This window comes from Dipodomys merriami, unplaced genomic scaffold, assembly GCF_024711535.1.
Source record: "Dipodomys merriami isolate MVZ:Mamm:240054 unplaced genomic scaffold, mDipMer1.0.p SCAF_3063, whole genome shotgun sequence".
NCBI classification, from domain to species: domain Eukaryota; kingdom Metazoa; phylum Chordata; class Mammalia; order Rodentia; family Heteromyidae; genus Dipodomys; species Dipodomys merriami.
In genome coordinates, this window is record NW_027204564.1 from 1 (window position 1) to 15,000 (window position 15,000).

Sequence of the window (15,000 nt, forward strand, 5' to 3'; positions counted from 1 at the left end):
GGAAAAGAAAACAGGGAAAAATAAAAACACAAAGTAAAGGTCGTTTTTAAGTGGAGGCCTGGACTCAAACCAGGCCACTGACTGAGGCTTCCTCATTATGGGATTTCAAAAGTGGGCCTTGGCTTCTTGCAGAAGTCATCTCGATGTGTTGGTATTCTGCTGTACATATCATTTGGAAGCGACTCTATCTTTTCACTCCATGGTGAATGTATTCACATATATGTTCCTATAGAAAACCAGTTTCGTGTGTTTTCTCTCACATATGCAAAAGGTACGTTTAAAATAGGGGAGACATTAGATCTCTGGACTGACTGCCTGGCTGGCTGCTTGGCTGGCTGCTTGGCTGGCTGCCTGGCTGCCTGGCTGCCTGGCTGCCTGGCTGCCTGGCTGCCTCACTCACTCACTCACTCACTCACTCACTCACTCACTCACTCACTCACTCACTCACTCACACACTCACACACTCACACACAGTAAGACCCAAAAGACAGGATAGATACTTTTAGGGGGAGAAACACCCACCGAGGCAAGGCCCAATGGTTATGTGCCCAGAAATGAAAGTGAAACCTTGAAAACACACAGAGGAAAAAGAAACAAAGTAAACTCTCTACCTTGAGCCTGTAGTAGGGTTTAAGAGATGATTCTGTTGGTTTCCCATGCATGCATGGGGGGGAGGGGGGGGTGCTTTGACCCATGCTCTGTTTCTTTTTAAAATTTACTTCCCTCCCCGGTGTAAGTTTCCTCCTTTCTTTGAGGAAACTCTTGGCTCCGTTCCCGCAGTATACTCATTGTTTGTGCAAAAGCTCAGAGGAAGGGAGCTGCTCTTTTCCCTTCCACCACCCACCCCCACCTATTAGTTTTCTTTCCTAATAACTGTTCGTTTATGAGGGACTGAAAAGTGAAGAAAATAGGATGTGTGGAGCCATTCATTAGGAAGCTGTCCGGCTGTCTTGTCTCTGAATTCCTGGTGGTGCTTTCCCAGGCCTCATTTCCCCCTGGAAATTATCCTGCTTGCCTCTGTGTTCAATTCTGGGAAGGAAGATAGGCCGAGATAAGGCAACCTCTTGGCACGAAGCTGGAACACACGGCCACCTCGCCTCACGGGTACACAGCCTAATCATCCTATCCCGAGGGTCCTCCGTCAACAGTTTCTTACAACGATTTTTATTAGTTTAGTGGCCCTACTGAGGTTGAAATTCAAGGCCTCAACTCAGGCAGGCCTGCTGGGGTGGGCGTGTTTGTTTCTTCTTCTTTCTCCTCCCTCCCCACCCACCCTCCCCCCCTCCGCCAGGGCGCTTAAGTCGTTGCCATGACGACATTTACAAGACAAAGGAACGTTGCCTGAAGTTCCTGAGTTGACTGGGGCTCCAGGCTTAAACCAGCCCACCCCACCCCCACCCCCGACCCGCCCTGCGTCCTCTGCGAAACACCCCGGCGGGGTGGGGGGTGGGGCGGCCAGCCCTCAGCTCCTGTAACTTCATTAGCGCGCGGGGTGGGGTGGGGGGGAGTGAATCAGCCTCCCCTCCCCCTCCCCATCTTTACAAAAGTGGCCTCTTTTGCCCTTGGGCAGGAAAAGTCTGTGCGCGCGCTCTCTCTCTGGTCTTTTTCTGCTGGGACCCTCCCTGCCTACCACCAGCAGCCACTGACTTCCTGCAAGCTGGAGTTGTCAGACTACTTCCACCCGCCCGCTGCCACTAGTATGCCTCCCGCCCAAGCCCGCCAGGGACAGAATGGGAGGGGCGGGCGGGGAAGCTGGCATGCTTGCCTGTGCTCTGCCCTCTGCCCCTCCGGGAGGCATGACTGTGACCGTGGGATGTCCCCGTGGCCGACCCCTACGCTCCCACCCTCTGGACGGAGGAGAGTGAGGGGAAAAAGGAGTTCAGGAGTCTTGTCTCCCCTCCATCTTCCCGCCTAGGTCAGGCCAGGATCTGCCTCTCTTCTCCCTGTCCCTGTTCCCCGTTCCTCTTAAGGAGTGACTGGAGAAACTGTCCGTCTGTGTTTGTGATTGTGATTAACATCGCAAAAACCTTCAAAGAATCTCAGATCGGTTAGAAGCCCGTTGGGTTTCACTTCTCAGGCGTGAGGGGTTGTTATCTCACCCTCCCTCTCTCCTTTGATTTTTTACAAATTGTTAGGGAAATGGTGACATACAGAACGGTTACAGTATGCCAGCCCACACCGGTGGCTCGCGTCTGTAATCCTAGCTGCTCAGGAGGCTGAGAGCTGAGGATCACGGTTCAAAGCCAGGCAGGGCAGGAAAGTCACCAGACTCTTATCTCCAATGAGGCACTAGAAAATCGGAAGTGGCGTTGTGGCTCAAGCGGTAGAGCACTCGCTTTGAGCTGAAGAGTTTAGGGACAGTGCCCAGGCCCAGAGTTTAAGACCCACCACTGACAAAAAAAAAAAAAAAAAAAAAAAAAAGGATAGGAAAGATTACATTACATAAGTGAGGTAGGAAGAGTACATTTTTTTTTTAATTAATAAGTTTTTTTTTTTTTTTTTTTTTTTTTTTTTTTTGTCGTTGGGCTTGAACTCTGGGCTTGGGCGCTATCCTGCCCGGGCTGGCTTTGAACCGTGATCCTCAGCTCTCAGCCTTCTGAGTAGCTAGGATTACAGGCGCGAGCCACCGGCGCCCGGCTAATGAGTTGTGTTAATTGTGAAAATACTTACAGAGTGGTTACAATGACACGAGCAAGGAAATGAGTACATTTCTTATCAAGCATTGTTGCCTCCTCCTTTGTTTCCATTCCTGCCCTCCCATCTCCCCCCACCCCCTAAAAAAGAGTACTTTTTTTTTTTTTGGACAATGTCACCCCTTCCCTGGCTCTCTCACAGGTTTTCCCTCCCTCAAGTTCTGTTTGTTCCCCACCCACAGGTTGTGTGTCAACATAGTGTCTAGTGAGTGCCACTGTTGCACTTCTTCATCCTGGGTCCCTCCATTTCTTGCCCCTCCCGGAAATAGATGAAGGAAGAAACAATGGGGGGGGGGGGAGAAGAGAAAACAAAATAACATCGATGATAACAAACACAAAGAAAGGGGAAGACTTCTTGTTATATGATCAGAGGTATATAGGCATTGCACTTTGGTGAGCCTCATGTCTTCAATTAAGCAACCCAAAGGCCAGAAGTGGAGTTTTGGCTCAAATGGCAGACTGCCAGTCTCTTTTTTTTTTTTTTGGCGCGGGGGCGGGGGGGTCCGGTCGTGGGGCCTGAACTCTGGGCCTGGGCGCTGTCCCTCATCTCTTCAGGTTAAGGCTAGCATTCTACCACTTGAGCCACAATGCCACTTCCGGCTTTTTTTCTGCTTATGTGGTGCTGAGGAATCGAATCCAGGGCCTCACGCATGCAAGGCAAGCGCTCTACCACTGAGCCACCTTCCCAGCCCCAGAGTGCCAGTCTTGAGCACAAGAGCCAAGGGACAGCACTCAGGCTCTGAGTTCAAGCCCCAGGACTGACTGGGGCGTGCACACACACACCCTGCACCCCTTGATCTTTGCTGCTGTTTCCTACCACACAGGCACAGGCACGTATGGCAGCATGTGATCTACCTCCCCCCCTCCCCCCACACACACTTTGCACTGCCGCCACCACCACCGCCGCCGCCACCAACTATAGCAACAGACTTCCTAGGCTTCCCCTCCACCACCACCACCCCCTCCGCCCCGGGCCCTAGTTTAGATCGATGAACCAAAGTGTCCCCACTGCACGTTCGGCTCTGGCAAATATCAGATAGGATTACAGTGATGAGGAGAGAGGAGCGACTGCCATGGATTGACTGTAGGGCCCAGAGGACAGAATGCCAGCCCAGGCCCATTCATAGGTCAAGCCAGGAAAATGTTTTTTGTTTTTGTTTTTGTTTTTGATTTCCGGTCTCTCTCCACACCCCATGTGTTTTGTCTGTCTGTCTCTCTGTGCCATAGGGGTTTGCCATTCATGACCTGTGTGGGCGGGGATGTGCTGGGGTGTGTGTGTGTGTGTGTGTGTGTGTGTGTGTGTGTGTGTGTGTGTGTGTGTGTGTGTGTGTGTGTGTGTGTGTGTGTGTGTGTGTGTGTGTGTGTGTGTGTGTGTGTGTGTGTGTGTGTGTGTGTGTGTGTGTGTGTGTGTGTGTGTGTGTGTGTAGGGGGAGGTGTTCCTTCCTCACAAGACCTTCCTAAGTGTCTTGATCGATCTTGGGCCTGACGTTCTTTTTCCTTGTTTTGGGGTGCCACCTACTGGACACCGTGTGGAGTGACAGGGAATGATTCGGTGCTGATGGCGGGGGCTGGCGACTCTCGCGAGAGTCCGAGAGACTCTCGCGAGAGTAGCGATGAGGTATCGCCGGCTCTCTTCTGCGGCTTTATTTATTTACAACGAAACAAAACGAAACAACAGCAAACAAGGAAATGTTCTTGAAGGGAGGGCCGAGCGGAGGGAGAGGGGGGCCCGCAGGGGGTGTTTTTTTTCGTTATTTTCTGGACACGGAATTCGTTTGGATATTATGTCTTACGAGCAAACTGTACCAGTTTATTTACGGTTGTAATTTTTTTTTTTTTTTTTTTTTTGGATCCGGTCGTGGGGCCTGAACTCTGGGCCTGGGCGCTGTCCCTCAGCTCTTCAGCTCAAGGCTAGCGCTCTACCACTTGAGCCACAGCGCCACTTCCGGCTTTTTTCTTTTTGCTTAATGTGGTGCTGAGGAATCGAACCCAGGGCCTCAGGCATGCAAGGCAAGCACTCTACCACTGAGCCACCTTCCCAGCCCCTACGGTTGTAATTTATATACGGTACCACAAATGTCTTTACGTCCGTATTATGAAAAAGGGTCCCACGGCTGCAGTGGGTGAAAGATTGAGACGGGAACATTTCTAAAGGAGTGCCAAGAAAATGGAAAACAGGCAATGCAATAGTTTAGGGAGAGTTATAAATATCAAGTGCTGCCCTAGGTGAAATTTCATGCAAATGTCCTCACCCACTCAGGTAAACTTTTTATATAGGTATCAGAATACAATTTCTTGAACTATATAGACTTTTATTCACTTGATTTCCCTTAAGTAAATTAAAATAACTGGCTGTTGACAGGGCACATCTGGATATTTCTATCGGCCCCATAGAGATAATCTGTTACATTTTAGGACATGGTAGATTATATTTGCTATTTCCCCAAATGGACTTTACAAAAGCCATCCGTGGCCCCAAAGATGTTTCTGGACCTCTCATCATGTGTGACTAAATAGGCCTCAGTGAATTAAGCTGAGAAAGCTGCAAAACAAAGCAGATCACTTCAGTTATGGAATATTAAGAGAATAAAAGTAGCTTTATACCACTGGATCTTTAGTGAGAAGGTAGAATAAAAAGAAGAGAAAAATATTGGAGGATGCAATATAAGCCAATTGAAACGTATCCAACCGCGGATCTGGCTTTGAAGTGGCTATTGACTAGTGTGGTCCTAGACCATCGTGTCCAGAAGGATACATCGATGTGTTTTGAAAGATCCTAAACCAAATGTACTTGTGATCATGACCCAAAGCGTGAGGACAGGTACATTTCTGTCCTCCTAATTCCAGCTTTGGTCCTCACACGTCCGGTTGTTATAATACGTTCACAGTCGTGCCACTTACGGATATTACGTCTTGTGTCTTCTCTGCAATATCTTAAATGCTCAGAGAAGTTACACCTTCTGACAAAAGGACAGTATGTGTGTCACACACACGGGGACACACACACACTCTGTTTGCCCGGAGTGCTGTGTAGCTTACCATGTCCAGTTATAGTTTAGGTCTAGCATCCACGTAGGAGAGAAAACAGGTGCCGTTGGTTGGTCGGTCTGTCTGTCCCGCCGGTCTGTCTTCCCCTGGCATCACCTGTTCTAGGTTCTTCTCCGCCGCCGCCGGCACCCCCCCCCTCTGCCCCCCCCCCCCCCCCCCCCCGCCGCTCCTAGTCCATCAGTCCATCCATCTACTTCCCTGTAACTGACATAATCTTCTTCTTCTTCTTTGGGGAATGGATGAATAAACTTTTACCTTGTGGATATTGTACACACACCCTAAGGGGTGTGTGTGTGTGTGTGTGTGTGTGTGTGTGTGTGTGTGTGTGTGTGTGTGTGTGTGTGTGTGTGTGTGTGTGTGTGTGTGTGTGTGTGTTGACGGAATAGAGTGTTTACCATGCCTGACCCCCTGGCTCTGCCTCTCTACCCGTCTGCGATGCGATGTGTGTGCTGGGGCGCTTCTGCCCGCATATGTTCCCAGTGCGAACTCCAAAGAGAAGTACGCCCGCCGGGCCTGTGGGTTCTAACCATGCTTCACCCCCCCCCCCCGGGAGATAGGATCGCCCCTCTGACCCCCCCCACTCTGTTTGGGCCGGGGCCCCTCGTCTGTCTCTCCCTGTCTTTCCTCCTAGGGTTCCCTACCTGCCCTCCCCCCAGCCCCGCGCGCACACACACACACACACACACACACACACACACACACACACACACACACACACACACAGAGTCACAGACACACACACACAGAGTCACAGACACACACACCCACACCCACTGTGCACCGCCACACTCGGGTCCAGGTCCTCCACCACAGGCATGTGAGTGAAGATGCCTCTACCCTCCAACACCTGTGTGTCGGGTTCAGATTCATCGCCTCATGCCCCGAATCCTGCTCCAGAGAGAGTGGCAGAGCCTATTAGAAAAGGCTAGCTGTTTTTTTGTTTTTGTTTTTGTTTTTTTTTTTTTTTTTTTATTTTAAGGTAGTCCCATTTGTCGAGTCTCTCTCCAATTTGTTGTGACCCTGGGACTCTGTTCAGGAAGTTCCTTCCTGTGCCTATTAGTTCAAGTGTCTCTCCTACTCTGTCCTGCAGTAGTTTCAGAGATTCAGGTTTAATGTTAAGGTCTTTAATCCATTTTGAGTTGATGTTGGTGCATGGTGATAGGCTGGGGTCCACTTTTAGTTTTCTGCATGTGGCTGCCCAGTTTTCCCAGTACCAGCGGTTGAAGAGGCTGTGTTTCTTCCATTGTATGTCTTTGGCTCCTTTGTCGAATATCAGCTGGCTGTAGGCCTGTGGATTTATTTCTGGATCTTCTATTCTGTTCCATTGGTCTTCGGTGTGCCAGTACCATGCTGTCTTTGTTATTATAGCTCTGTAGTAGAGTTTGAAGTTCGGCATGGATAGCCCTCCCATATTGTCTTTATCCCCTAGAATTGTTTTGGCTATTCTAGGTCTTTTGTTGTTCCATATGAATTTTTGGACTGTTTTCTGTATTTCAGTGATGTACGTCATTGGGATTTTAATAGGAATTGCGTTGAATTTGTATATTAGTTTTGGAAGTATTACCATCTTTACTATATTAAGTCGGCCTATCCAGGAGCATGGGAGGTCTTTCCATTTCCTAGTGTCTTCTGCAATTTCTTTCTTTAACTTTTTATAGTTCTCATTAAATAGTTCTTTTACATCTTTGGTTAGGTTAATTCCTAAATATTTTATTTTTCGGGAGGTTATTGTGAATGGGGTTGCTCCCTTTATTTCCCTCTCTTCCTGTACATTATCAGTGTATAGGAAGGCAACTGATTTTTGTGGGTTTATTTTGTATCCTGCTATTTTGACGAAGAGAGTTATGATTTCTAAGAGATTCGGGATGGACTTTTAGGGATCGTGGAGGTATAGTATCATGTCGTCTGCAAAAAGGGATAGTTTAACTTTTTCTTTCCCTATGCGGATCCCTTTAATGTCTTTTTCTTGCCTTATTGCCCTGGCTAAGGGTTCTAGGACTATATTGAAGAGGAGTGGAGACAGTGGGCATCCTTGCCTTGTTCCTGATTTTAGGAGAATTGGTTGTAGCTTTTCCCCATTAAGTATAATATTGGCTATTGGTCTGTCATAAATGGCTTTTATTGTTTTTAGAAATGTTCCTTCTATTCCTATTTTCTCCAGAGCTTTTAGCATGAATGAATGTTGAATTTTGTCAAAGGCCTTTTCTGCCCAGCCAGCGGCTCTCGTTTGGCTTTCCTGTCATTTAGTGATGGGTGAGTGGACTCACGCTTCCCATGGCGCTGTCACCGTGGGTTTCCAGACCTGTGTGCGTGACGTGTACCTACCCTCTCTGTGTTAGAAGAAACCTCTCTCTGGCCTTCCCCCTGCCCTTTCCCTGCCTGTGAAGGGGGGGGGGGGGCGGGTGGGGGCGGGGGGAGGGAGCGTGTTGTGGGGCGGGCGGGCGGCGGACTTTCACAAGTGAGCGGGGTGCCTCCCGAGGGCTCGTCTCTTGCTGGAGCCGACCCATCTTTGGGAGTTTTTTGTTGTTGTTGTTGTTGTTGTTGTTGTTGTTGTTGTTGTTGTTGTTGTTGTTGTTGTTTCTTTCTGGTTTCCATCTGGGGGAAAAAGAAAACAAAACGTACAAACACCCCCCCCCCAAAAAAAAAAAAAAAAGACGGGCGGGCAGACGGTGGGACGAGCGCTCACTTGCCCTTTTCTGGCCATGTTGGGTGGGGGTGGGGGTCTTGCCACGGGCGGCGGAGGTCGTGCGGGTGGCCGGTTCGTTTTCTCTCGTGGTGCAGGCCTGCCGTCTTTGCCGCCCCTTCCTGCTTGGGACCGATCCCGGCTTCCCGGTTCTCGGGTTCGGGCCGCTCCGTTCGGGCGACTCCCGTCCTGGTTCCTGGTTTCACTTTGGTCGCTGGCGGCGGCGGCGGCGGCGGCGGCTCGATCTCGGTCTAGGTCTCTGGTGGCTCTGGTGTCGTTCGTGAGGTCGCAGAGAGGACCCGGCTGCAGGTCCTGACCTAGGTTGTGCCTCTCGGTGCGTGGCGGTGGGGAGTGAGGCGATTCGTTTCCGTGTTCTGTGTCTCCGGAGCTCAGAGCCGGCCGGCGCGCGCCGATCCGGGGTACGGCGGCTCGGTGGAGTCGGTCGTTGGAAGGCGGTTGTCGTGCTCCCCCTGGCGTCCGCCTTGATATGACAGTCCCCTCGTTCTCAGCCGAGCGAGCGAGTGAAGGAGGAGGTCTGGCGGCAGCGAGCCGGGCGGAGGCCCGGCCTCTACCGGGTGCCGGGCGCGACTGTCGCCGTGGTGTCGCTGTGGCGCCGGGGCGGCTGTTCTGTCGGACTTTGCGCCCGCAGGCGAGCGCGGGGTGGGGCCGTGAGTCGCCGCTCTCTCTTCCGTGCCCGGTCTGTGCCGGGGGTGGCGGCTTGGTCGGGTCGACCAGTAGTTCTGTCTGGGCCCGACGCCTTGTCCTCCTCCCCTCCCGTAGTTCTGTCTGGGCCCGACGCCTTGTCCTCCTCCCCTCCCTGGACTCTGGTCTTTGAGGGCGAAAGAAGGAGAGTACGAGGGACGTCTCGGGAGTCGGGGGAAAGGGTCCCCGGGTGAGCCGCTAGGTGGTGGGGCCGGTCCCGGCCCGGACTCGGACCACCCCCCCTCCCCGGAGTCACCTCCGAGTGAGCGCTTGGCGCGTGCCGGGCGCGAGGGCCTGGGTCGCCGGCCCCGTGTGGTCTCCCTCCACGGCCCCGGAGGCCGGAGGACAGACCTCTGCGGCGGGAGGAGCCGTGGGCACGGCCGAGGCGAGCCTCGGGGCCGGGACCTACACCCCCCCCCCCTCCCCGACATAGGATGGTCGTCGGAGTCACCTCCGAGTGAGCGCTTGGCGCGTGCCGGGCGCGAGGGCCTGGGTCGCCGGCCCCGTGTGGTCTCCCTCCATGGCCCCGGAGGCCAGAGGCCAGACCTCTGCGGCGGGAGGAGCCGTGGGCACGGCCGAGGCGAGCCTCGGGGCCGGGACCTACACCCCGCCCCTCCCCGACATAGGATGGTCGTCGGAGTCACCTCCGAGTGAGCGCTTGGCGCGTGCCGGGCGCGAGGGCCTGGGTCGCCGGCCCCGTGTGGCCTTCCTCCACGGCCTTCTCCACGGCCCCGGAGGCCGGAGGACAGACTTCTCCGGCGCGAGGAGCCGTGGGCACGGCCGAGGCGAGCCTCGGGGCCGGGACCTACCTACCTACCGTCTGCGGTGTGCGCGATGGCGGGGACTTGCCCGGTGGGCCCTGCGTAGGGGAAAAGTCGAGGTGGAGGGAGCACCTCGGGAGTCGGGGACCCGAGCCCGGGAGTCCCGCGTGTGTGCGTGCTGGCGGCAGGGCGCTCACCACCGACCCCGCGCGGTGTGGGTGTGGTGGCTGGGTGCCTCTCGGAGTGGGTGCCTCGCGTCTGCCGGGGGAAGGCTCCCCGTGCCGCTCGTGCCGTGAGCCCGTGCGCACCCGGGGTAGTGGGGCGGGTGCGTCCCCTGACCCCGCTCCCGCCCTCTCTCTTCGTCTGTCTTCGCCTTATGTGGTCGACCAGCTGTCCCTGAGAGTTCCGTGTCTGGCTCTGTTGGGGACGTGTTGGGGACAGGTGTCCCCGATGTGGTTTCCGAGAGGTCCCTGTCGCCAGCGAGTTGTCGCCCCTGCGTGACCAGCTGGTTTTGGCGTGGTGACGTGAGGATTTTGTACCTGCAGGAGGGTGCTGGCATGCTGTGTCCCGGTGGCTGTCAGCGGGTCTTTTGGGGCTCTCTCGGATGCTGTGTGCCGGGCCTTTCCCGTCTCTTCCCGGTCCGGGTCCCCCTGCCCTTCCCCCCGCACCCCGGGCTCCCGCTGCCCTGAGCAGGCCTTGCCCCTGTGGTGGCTCGTGGGTGTGGTGGTGGTGGTGGTGGTGGTGGTGGTTGGTTGGTGGCTGAGTGAGTCCCGTCGTCCTTGATCTCTCCCCCGCTCCCGGTGCCGGATTCTGGCCCTTGCCTCGGCACGCCGAGGAGGAGAGTGGTTGGTTGCCTGGGGTGCATAGGTAGGCCCGCGCGGTGTGCTTCCCTCGCCGTGGCCGGCTTGAGGAGGAAAAGGCGGGGGGCGAGTCCTGCCTTGCCTTGCCTGTGCGTGTGCGGCATCCCCGTCCTGCCGTCGTGCTCGTCCGACCTCCGTGGCTTTTTTTTTTTTTTTTTTTCCCCCCTATCGCCCCTAGCTCCAACTCCCCCGACCTGCCGCTTCCCGATGGCGGGCCTGGTCGGCCGCTGACCTGCGCTACTCCCGAGCGCTGTCCGTGGTTCTTTTTCTTTTTCTTTTTTTCCTCTCTAGCTTCTTTCGGCTCTGTGCCCGGTGGAGGTGTCCTGGTAATCCCGAGCGCCAGGGACGCTGAAGCCCGTGGTACTTTTTTTATTTTTTTATTTTTTTAAGTTTTTTTTTTCCTTTTTTTCTTTTTTTTTTTTTTTTTTTTCCTTTTACCTCGCTCGTTACTCACGAAAGGTTGTCTGTCCTGGCTACGCTTTTATCCCAGGCTGTTGGCCCTCTCGGGAGCCGAGCTTCCTGGGCCCCACCGCCTCCCGAGTGCCGTGTGGCTGTCTTCTCCGCCCCCTCGGTGTGATTGATGTGGTGACGTTGCGATCTCCTTCGGGCCCGGGCCTAAGCTGCGCCAGGCGAGGGACGGACATTCATGGCGAATGGGACCGCTCTTCTCGTTCTGCCCGTGGGCCCCTGCCCTCACCGTCCCACCGTGCCGGCGCCGGTGGTGTGCGGGGAGGCAGGGGTGCGGCAACCGGGTCCGGCTGCGCTCTCCCTGCCCTCGCCGTGAGGTCGGGGACTTGTACACGCTGGAGGAGGGGGGGCGCCCCTGATCTTGCTCCTCTCTTCCCGTGACTCGTTATCGGCACGGGGGTCGGCTCTCTCCGCGGAGAGGGAGGGTCGGTGCTCCGTGCTTGCCCGTGCTGTGTGGTGTGAAAAGCCGCGCCTCGCGCTCTGCCCTCTTGCGGTGCTCCCGGAACGCTCCCGGTCGGTTCTCTCAGGTGCCTGAGGCTGAGTGGTGGTGTCGTTCCCGATCCCGGCGTTGTCCGTTGCCTTGTGCCAGCCTGCTGCCCGTGGTGTGTCCCGGCCGTCCTTGGGTTTGTGGGGCTTGTGCGAGTGAGAAAAAAGTTATCGCAGAGATTGACGTCTCTGCTGGGGGGGGGTCGAGGCGGTTCCCCAGAGGAGGAGCGCTCTTCCCTTGTTGCGCCGGGCGGGTGGCTTCCCCGCATGAGCTGCCGGCCCTGGTCCTGGCTTGTCTTCCCTGCCGTGTCACCTGGCTCTTGTTGCACCGGGGGACCTGAGATGTTGCAGTGGGAGGCGAGCCGGGCCTGTGCGGGCTTCCCCGCCCGTGTGCGCGACTTTGCTCTGGCCCCGCACGGCAAGGCCGACCGACCAGGGTTGGTGTTGCTGCTGCCGCAGACCCCCCCCCGCCCCACCCCTCCCTGCCACCCGTGGTGGGAAGGATGGACGCCTTTGATGTGTGCTGGTCCCGGCGGGGTTCCCGTCGGGGTTGGGTGCGGGCCACCCTCAGAGTGAGGAGAGGTTCTCTAGCGATCCTCGTTCGGGAGGCGGCGTTCGCTGCCGGGTTGGCGGGGGCCCGCCCCCGATGGGCTCCCGCGGCCCTGCCGCTCCCTGTCCCGCTTTTGAGCGTTAGTGGCTGCCCGCGTTGGTAACTGCGTGCCCGCGCCTCCCCCCTCCGAGCTGGGGGAGGGTCCCGCGGGGCCTCTCCCGGGCCGTCGTCTGGTGTGGTGAGTGGAGGACGTTCCCGATCCGTCCCCGCCCCTGCCTCGCGCGCGGTGTGTCGAGTGGCGGAGCCTGGAGCCTGTGCTGGGTCGCGATGCGAGGGCGTGTGGTGTGTGGCTTCCCGGCCTCGTGCTTGGGGTGCCGTGGGGTTTTTGGGGGGTCCCGTCCCCCTCCCCCTCCGGCCCCTGGCGACGCTGTTCCCGAGCGTCTGTGTGGGCCGCCGCCCGTTGGCGACGACGGCGCCGTGCCGGGCGCCGGGCCCCGCGGTGTTCCGGGGCCGCCGTGCCCGTGGTGGTGTGCCGCTCGGGGGGGTTCTGGCCCTCCGGAGCCGAGGATCCCGGTGTGTGTGGGCCCTTGCTCACGCGGCCGAAAAAGAGGCGGTCGATGATGGGTGCCGTGTCCGGCGGTGTGGATGGGTGCGGTGGGGCCCTGCTGGCGCGGGTGGCTCCGCGGGCGCTCGCGGGGTCTTTGAGGCGTGTGCGAGCTGCCTTTTCCCTCTCGGGCCTCTTTTGGGGGGGCCCGCCGCTGCCGCGGTGGGGGTTTCCGGTCCGCTGGTCGGCCGGCTCGGTGTCCCAGGCGTTGCGCGGGACCGCCCAGGAGTTGGGGGTGGTGAGATCCCGCGTTCGTTTCCCTGGCGTGCCGGCTGTGCCCGGAAAGGTCTCACCTCCCCGCTGGTTTGCGGCTGCGCCACCCGCCCGTGGGGGGGGTGGCCGCTCGCTCGCTCGCTCGCCTCTCACCCCGGTGACCCGACCCGATGACCCTCCCCGCTGCTCTTATTGGGCTTCCGGCATGCCCTCCTCACCCGCATCAGCCTTCCGCGATCCTCACCGGTTTGGCCTTGGTGGCCGGCCACCGGCGGACGGTCGAGTTGGGCGTGTGTGGTGTGTTCTCTTGGTGGGGGGGACGGCGCTCGGCTCGTGAGGCTGCTCTCCCGGTGTGGGGGAGGCACGTCGTCGCGGCGGCGGTGGCTTTTGAAGGGTCTTCCCGGATCGGTTTTGCTCACGACGCGAGGGCTCCTGCCAGCGGGACCGCCGGTACGCCACGGGGGCGGTGGCGGTGAGATTCCCGCGTGCGTCCCTCGCTCGGGAGTTGGCCGTCCGGGGGCCCGAAGCCGGCGTGACGTGTCTCCTCCCGCTGGGCGCCGCCTCGCGTGCCTGCGCGATGTCGTCCCGGGTTCCCGCGCCTCCCTCCTGCTCGCCGTGCCAGAGGCTTGCCCGCATCGTCTCCTCCGTCTCGAGCCGTGTGGCTTCGTCCCCCGCCCCGGTCCCGGATCCGGGGCGTTGTGCTCTCCCGGCGTGTCGCCGCCGCGTGCCCGTCGCGACCCCGGTTCCCGTGCCTGGCCCCGTCCGCTCTGTGCCGGCGGTGTCCGCGCGTGAGCGTGCTCGCGTGCGTTGGGTTTGGTGTCGCCCGCCTCCCGGGGTCCCTGCCGCCGCCTCCGGCCGCCGCCGTTGGCCGGTGTGACTTGTCGCCGACGGGTCGTCGCCGCAGACCCCCGACCCCTTGCCGGCACCGCCGGTCCGCGGTGGCGCGGGTCGTTGTGCGCTCGGCCCCCGCGTCCGTGCGAGCGAGTGAATTCGGGCCGGCTTCTGAGGGAGGCGGAGAAAAACCCCGTGGCCGTGTGGCGTGCGTTGCGTTGTGCGCGTCACCCTCGGCTTTCTGGCCGCTCGGGTGTGTGCCACGCGCGACCCGGCCGGCTGGCCGGCTGGACCGTGGACGTCGGCGCGCCGCCTCCGGGCGGGGAAGGGGCCTGGCTCTCCTCCCCGTCCGTGTGTGCGCGCCGCCGCTCCCGTGCCCGCCGGGCCGGCAGGCGGGGTGTCGGTGATGCGGTGCCCTCGCGCTTTGGGTGCGGTGTGGTGCCCTTTCCCCCCCCCCGGCCACGGGTTCCCCTGCCCTCTCCGTGCTCTTCCTCTCTCTGCTCGTCACCGCGCGGTGGCCTGCTTGCGCCCGTGTGCCCGCGCCGCCGTCCCGGATGGTGGCGGTTGGGTCGCGTCGGCGGCCGGCTTGGCCCGCCGGTGTCGGTCTTCCCGGTCGCTGCCGGCGTTCGCTGGTCGGGCGGCCTCGGTCTCCCGGATCGAGGTCCGCGCCTCCCTCCCTTCCCGCGCCCGCTCCGCGCCCACCCTTGTGTGCGCTCTCGGGGCCGGTCGGGCCCGCCCGGTCGTTCTGGTGTGCGGCGACCCGGGATCCGCCTCGCCGCCCTCGCTCCCCCTCGTTGGCTCCCCGTCTCCTCCTCGCCATCGCCCGCTGGCCGGGAGGGAGGGGTGGGGTTCTGCCCTCTCCTCGCTCACGCTCCTTGACGTCTGGTCCCCGTGGAGAGACAGACGGATGCCCCGGTTTGCCCGTGTTCCCTCTCTGCTCCTTCCGCCCCCCCCGCCCGGCGGGAAGGAGGTGTGGGGGGGGGTCGTGGGGTCGGGTTCGCGGTGTGTGGGCGCCGTGCGGTCGTGCCACGCCCGGGCGCGCCGTCCTGCCGGCCCGCGACGACGGGCGTCGGGGGAGGTGAGGAGGCGAGCCCCTCGTTG